Source organism: Lactuca sativa, chromosome 8 (assembly GCF_002870075.4).
Source record: "Lactuca sativa cultivar Salinas chromosome 8, Lsat_Salinas_v11, whole genome shotgun sequence".
NCBI classification, from domain to species: domain Eukaryota; kingdom Viridiplantae; phylum Streptophyta; class Magnoliopsida; order Asterales; family Asteraceae; genus Lactuca; species Lactuca sativa.
In genome coordinates this window covers 94,458,260-94,466,244 of record NC_056630.2, presented here as the reverse complement: position 1 = coordinate 94,466,244, position 7,985 = coordinate 94,458,260, and positions in this window count along the sequence as shown.

The window sequence follows — 7,985 nt, the reverse complement described above, 5'->3', positions numbered from 1 at the left end:
ATTTATATTTGAGTCGACATTGTAATGCGGAAAAACACCTATATAGTTGAAGTCGTTACAAATATATATATATTTTAAAATATAACGTTAACGTTGTTGTTAAATTTGATATAATAATTCGTATATTAATTTGATATAATATATTGATTACTTTTAATTATATGATAATATATAAATCTATTATAACGTCATAATCTCAGTCGTTTGAATGACTTCTACTCGCGAGTTACACATCAATAAAATTAAATATTATATATGGTTTAATATTATTTATAGTTGTTATTTTTAACTAATTTTTTAAAATTTATTTGCTTATTGTTTTAATTTCTATCATTATAATTATTTAAAACATCAAACATTATTTTTTGATTTTAAATGTAACAATATAATCATTTATATAGAGTTATTTTGAACTATTGTTACTATAAGTTATTTTAAGCTACTTATTTGAAATTTTTTAACGATTATATAAATATATTTAGGAAATATTTTAGTTAAACTGATATTACAATTTAGTTTTTGTATTTATCACTATAATTTATCACTTTTAACTATTTACAAAATACTATTTGGTTTTTTTTAGTGGAACTGAAATTTATATTTAAGTTACACTGTAATGTTATATTTAAATTAACAATTTAAGTATTTTGTCCAAACTGTTCAAAAATTACAGCTTTAAACTGATAATGGTTTACATGCAACAACATTGTAAATCTAATAAATTAAGTATAATATGTTAAAATTTAAAGACATAACTTTATAAATAGAAGTAAAGATATTATTTTAAAATTGAAATTTAGTCTATTTATGATTACACTTTAGGTTTGATATTTATTTAACCTTATTAACCAATTTACAATCATTATTAGAAAGACACTATAATTTATCATTTTTAACTATTTAAAATAATCTTTGGGTTGTTTAAGTTAAATAAAATTTATATTTAAGTTGAGCCTATAATGTTATATTTTAATTAATAATTTAAGTATTTTATACAAATTGTTCAAAAATTATACCTTTAAAATGATAATGGTTTACATCCAACAATATATTAAAACTAATAAATTAAGTATAATATGTTAAAAGTTAAAAACAATAATTTTATAAGTAGAATTAAAGATACTATTTTAATATTGAAATTTAGTTTATATATGAATATACTTTAGATTTGATATTTATTTAACCTAATTACCAAATTATAATTATTATTATAAAGAAATTGAAAAGTCATGAGAGTTTCAAATGAATATGGTGAAAGGAAAAAAGAATGGGGTTTCAAATGCATGAGATCCAAGAAAAAATGCTAGCTTTATAAGTATGTATGATGTATATATATATATATATGTATATATATATATATATATATATATATATATATATATATATATATATATATATATATATATATATATAGAAGTAAGTTCAAATAAAAACAGTAAATAATGTGAGAAAGTAAAAACACTATGTTTATGTTATTATTTAGTAATAAATTTTGTATATGTCTATTGTTGAAGTAATTCTAATATAAATATTGACTTTCGATTAGTCATATATTCATTACAATGTTATTATTCTATTATAAACTTATGTATGTGCATTTTTGTTGTAAATTCTAATTTTAATTTTTAACCTTTGACTATTCATTTATTCTTTGCTGAATAATGACATAAAGTTGTCGATATAAAATTCATTGCAGAATAATAACATAAAAAAGTGTTTTTACGTTTTCACACGATTTATTGTTTTTATTTGAACTGTCCCCTATATATATATATATATATATATATATATATATATATATATATATATATATATATATATATATAGAGAGAGAGAGAGAGAGAGAGAAAGGTTGACAATAAAGGAATGAATCTGGGCCACTTATTTCGAATCCACTGCTTAAGCGCTTCAGCGTACCGGGCCGACGAAACATGTCATATTCATATATGAATACCTATATGGAAAGGTATATTCATTTATGAAAAAGTGTATTTATATATGAATATGTATATTCATATATGAATAAGTATAGCGGAACTAGTTATTCATATATGAATATGGTAGCGGTGGGTGGCGGCGGAGGTGGCGGTGGTTGGTGGTGGTGGTGACGGAGGTGGCGGCGGTCGTTGTGGTTTGTGGTGGAGGGAGGTGGTGTGTTCATATATGAATACACATATATTTATATCCATATATGAAATATTACTCATCCTCTGTCGGCCCGGTACGCCGGAGCGTTTTGTGGCAAAAATAAATAATTGGCTGAGAATGATTCCCCCATTCTCAACCTTTTTTATTTTCTCAATCAGACTTACCTCTCTCCCCCCCTCTCTCTCTCTCCCTCCCTCTCTCTCTCTCTCTCTCTATATATATATATATATATATATATATATATATATATATATATATATATATATATATATATATATATATATATATATATATATATATATATATATATATATATAACGTCCCAAACATTAAAACCAAAAATTTTGATTTTTATATTAATAAACTATTATCGAAAACAATATTATAAAACCTTAGTGAAATAAGAGTCCAAGTACATCAGAGTCATATAAAATACGGAACAATGTGGTGTGTGAAATGCGGTCATCCCGAGCTCTTTCGCTTGGTGTTATAAAACACATTAGTAACTTGGTGTTATAAAACATATTGTTATGCATGATTTGATGAGTAAATAGTACAAGAATATGAGTCAAAGTTTATCTGTTCCTTTTTCCCTAAAGGGGAAAAGCGATATCTTGGGCCCCTCGATGATTTGGTGTTGATTTATGTGTCGGGCCCTATCAGGACTAAATTGATGTGTTCGATTAAGTTCTTTGCCATTGCAAATAAAAAATTGGGAAACAAACTGTTGAGCAATGAGAATGATTTTGTACCATGTCATTTGTGCACTTGATATCTTGCAGAAGAGAGGATTATATGATCCTTTATTTCAGGACACGCAACTGACTCGATCTGAGTTTGATAAAAGCTCTAAGAGTTACGATTGCTTATCAGTTTTGAAGTCATACTTGCAATTATATGGATTAGGTGTATAAGCCCATAACTATAATTGGTATGTAATTGAATTGATAGTGCCATGATCCTTTTGGGTTTCCTTCACACGTGCAACTAGACAAGATGATTAATTGAGGAAGAGGAAGAATTCATTAATTTGATTAATAAATTGGAATTAATGATTTATTAATATGTTATGGAAATAATATATTAATTAGTAATGATGTTATTAGTTAATATTTAATCAGAAACTGATTTGGAATTGATTTTGGGATTAAATGAATTAATTAATAGTGTAATGACTAAAAGTGCAATTGTTTAATAGTTGAGAAAAAGGGTCTAGAAGCTTCCTGTAACAGCCCGGATTCCTAGGTATTATTTATTCTTATAATTTTTGGTGATTTGTGGGGAGACTCGGCGAGTTGGAGCTCAAACTCGCCGAGTATGATTACGGTTTGGGCAAGGGTTCACGTCCGGACTCGGCGAGTCCAAAAGGTGGACTCGGCGAGTCCATGCTGTTTAATGAAACCCTAATTTCCAGGGTATGAGACCTATTTAAAGGGGCTTATGGCTGTCATTTGCGGCCACCAACCCCAGAGAGAACCCTAAAGAGTCCTTGAGCGTTTTGTGAGAGAGAAGAGGAAGATCCTTGACTATTTGTGGGTGTTTTTGCATATAGAAGAGGATCAAGGCAAGAGGAGACCAAAGGAGGTGCTAATCCAGTGATTCCTGAGCTCAGAGACTTCATTTGAGGTAACCATTCGTTCCTTTCTCAGTCCTTGGTGTAAATCTTAGAGTTAGGGTTTCTTTGTGGAATGATCCATGGAGTAATTGGCCTCTTCTTGTGTTGGTGCTTTAGATCTGGACCCAAAGAGGTCCAAAGACTCTTTTCCCTAAAGCTTTATGAGTGTTAATGGAGGCCATGAGCTTAGAATAGCATTCTAGAGACCATATCATCAAATAAGGCCTTTGGACCTTTGCATGAGCACCAAGATTGTAACTTTACGTGATGTATGTGCTTGGAAGGACTGGATCTATGAGTTATTGGAACGGATCTGACCTCAGGAGTGAGTTTGAGTTTATGCATGGCATAGACTCGCCGAGTCCGAAGAACAGACTCGGCGAGTAGCATGAATATTGTCCATAACCACTCAGCGAGTGGTCTTGCCGAGTTAAGGGGTTGACTCAGTGAGTCAGGGAGAGTCAGAGAGGGTTGACGGGTGGACTGAGTCAAGCTAGAACTCGTCGACTTGTTCTTGAGACTCGGCGAGTTGAGTCGTGGTGGCCCCGCGATTCATGCCAGGTGGAACTCGTCGAGTCAGGGAAGTACTCAGCATGTCAAGAGAGGATCCTAGGGAGTCAGTGAACACGTATAGACTCACTGAGTCGCTCTAGTGCACTCGCCGAGTCCGATCAAAGTTGACCGTTGACCAGTGTTGACTTGATAGGGGTAGTCAACCTTAGTTGTGAAAGTGTTAATTAGAGATATATTGTGTTATAGGAGGATTATAGCTCGGGGGATCGAGCGCGAGTGATTTCCGGGATTTGCGAGTTATCGAGATACGCGAGGTGAGTCTTCTCACTATACTTTACCTTGAGTAGGTAATCAGAGTTATGTGACAGAGTATTTGTATGCTATATGTATGTTATGTGTTGTACTGCATTATTTCTATGTGATTTATGTTGTGCATGTTTATAGAGTTGGAACCGGAAGGTTCACAGAGTTAGAACCAGAGGGTTCACAGAGTAGGGTCCACGGACCCACAGAGTTATAGCCTCGAGTGGCTAATATGTGTTATGTGTGGTATTTTGGGGAACTCACTAAGCTTTGTGCTTACAGTGTTGGTGTTATTTGTTTCAGGTACTAGTGATGACCGTGGGAAGGCGCCGGCTTGATCAGTACACACACACGGGATTTTATGTTATCAGATCTTGGGAATTTTATATAGCATGGATTGGGTTTCAAACATTAATGTTTTTATGAATGTTAAATGATTTGTGTTTTTATAAAATGTGAAAAATTGTTTTGAAATTTACGGTGTTACACTTCCTAGGGAAGCATGGAAGGTTTTGCGATGATACATGTAAGATTATTCTAGAGTTTCTAGAGTATCTTATCATATATGGATAATTAAAGGAGGTGGATAATTACCATATTTGAAACTAGGGTTAATCCATAGCATCCTTAGTGCACTATATAAAGAATCCTTAGGACTATGATTTTCGGCCACTCTTTGGAAGAAGCAATATCCGAAAATTTGATCTATCCCTTCTCTCTCATATCATTCGCTTGCTTTGTGTGTTTGTGATCCATTAGAGGTGTTACACTTATGACTGTAAGTTCTCAAACTTTAAGATCTACAAGGGAATTATTGTTATTACAATATAACAATCAAGGCATGTAAACCTAACCTTAGTTTTATATAAATTTCAAAAATTATATACACTTCCTAGGGTTTCTCCTTTTTGTGTTCAAGTTTTCATGTTCAATTAGAGAAAACCTAGATCCAAAGCATTAGGGTTGCATGCACACTTAGGAATTATTGTTATGCTCAAAACCCATCAGTGGTATCAGAGCCTAGGATTAGTTTTTTGTTGAATATGATGCAATTGTGAATTATTCAATGGAGAAGGGAACAAAATCGTCATTCTGCTCATCGAACTCGGCGAGTTCATCTTGGAACTCGATGGGTTGACATCAACTCGACGAGTGCATTTCCCAACTCGGCGAGTTGCACTGTCAGATCCTGAATTTTCGATTTTGATAATTGTTAAATGGTTTGATTAAGATAATTACCTTAAAGTCGTTTTAATTGTTTAAAATGGGATATTTTAATCAGTAGTTTTGTATCCTTATCATGAATTCATGATTGGGGTTAAGTTTTGATAAAGATAAAATTAATTTGTTAATTTAATTATTAAAAATTTAACCTAGTATTTTTGAAAAGTTTTAAAAATTACATCCTTGGTTTTAAGATTTAAAATTTAAATTAAATAGTTTAATTTTGAAATTTGAAATTTAAGAACCTTAGTATTTTAAAAGGTTTAAAATACACCATTATATATTGTAAAATTAAAAGTTAATATTTATATATATATATGTATAAGAAAAGTCAGTCTTAATGTTAGTAGGCCTCATTCATGAAGCCGATTATAAGGGGTGTATAAGGAAACTGCCTATAAAATGGCGGTTGAGTGGGTGTCCACTCTCACCCACCACTTCCTTGATTGGTGAACGAGTTTGACAGGACACTAAAATCTCATTAATAAGTATAATGATATACAAAGTAACTACATGTTTTTATAAAATTCCCAAATCTGAGTTACTTTAGGAAAATGTGAATTTTATACTAATCCATGAAATTGCACATTGAACTTTATAAAAGTTGTTAGTGGAGCGTGTGTGGTTAATCGACACCCTGATATGGACTAATAAAGGGTGGAAATGGGTAGCTCGTATGTAACATCCCAAAAATACAACACAAAAAAATTTTGTTTTAACAATACTAAAAGCCACAACATCAAATGTTATATAACAAAACCAACCATGCATCGCATGTCTCGAAATGCCATAATAAATATTAGGACTGTTCACTATTTGGATGAAACCGAATTGTCCAATTGAACAATTTGGATCGGACTATTTGGTTTGGATATTCAGATTTTTGGATTGGTTTTTATCAAAACCAAATTATTATTTTGGATTTCGGATTGGTTTTGGTTTATAAAATAAAAACCGAATAATCCAAAAAAGAAAAAAACGAATTGCAATTTATTATTTTGTTATTTTTAATATATATCTTTAATAATTTATAAATTTACTAAATTGTTCTTTTAGTATATTAAAAATTTTCATCTATTATAACACTTTAATACGTACTTCTTATAAAAAAATTGTCAATAAAGTAGTAAACTATAATATATTTTTCTTGATAGTTGTTTATAAGTTTTAATTGACAACTAATTAAACAATATTTTTTAGCTTATATTATAAAGTAAGTTAATACTAAAGTTATATATTTGTTGGAATGTCTTAATTCTTGAAAACCGAATTGTAAAAAACCGATCCAACCGAATTATAATTTGGTTGGATCGGATCGGATTTGAATTTAGTTTGTACTATTTGGATGTATGTTTTGAAAATCGAAATTAATTTGAATTCACTTGATCGGATCGGATTAAACCGATCCATCCAAACGAACACCCCTAATAAATGTATCAAATCAAACTAAAATCAATATCATATCAAAATGACTGAATAAAACTCCCAGGATAAAAACTGTAACTGTGGTGTGTGCCATGCCATCATCCCGAGCTCTTCCCCTTGCTAGCGGAAGTACCTGAAACCAAAACTGAAAACTGTAAGCACGAAACTTTGTGAGCTCCCCCGAACTACCACATACCATACAATAACATATAAACACATACTGGGACTTGCCCACTGCATCAGACCAAATCCGGAAACTGCATCGGACCGAAGTCCAGAAACTGCATCGGACCAAAGTCCGGAAACTAACCAGGGCCTTGACTTCTGCATCGGACCGAAGTCCGAAAACTGCATCAGACCGAAGTCCGAAAACTAACCAGGGCCTTGCCCTCTGCATCGGACCAAAGTCCGGAAACTGCATCGGACCGAAGTCCGGAGACTAACCAGGGCCTTGCCCTCTGCATCGGATCGAAGTCCGGAAACTGCATCAGACCGAAGTCCGGAAACTGACTGATCATAGCATAGCATAATCATAACTACTAGGATAAACACATATACTGCATACTGCATCGGACCGAAGTCTGGAACACATAACACAAAGACATGCTTGAATCACAAAGACATCAAGCATACTGAACTACTGCATCGGACCGAAGTCCGGAACTACTGCTGACTAAACGGGTCGACATTGTAGCCGTAGACCCGTTCCTACTGGAAGGAAACTCACCTCGTAACGCTGGCTACTGAGATGCTAGAT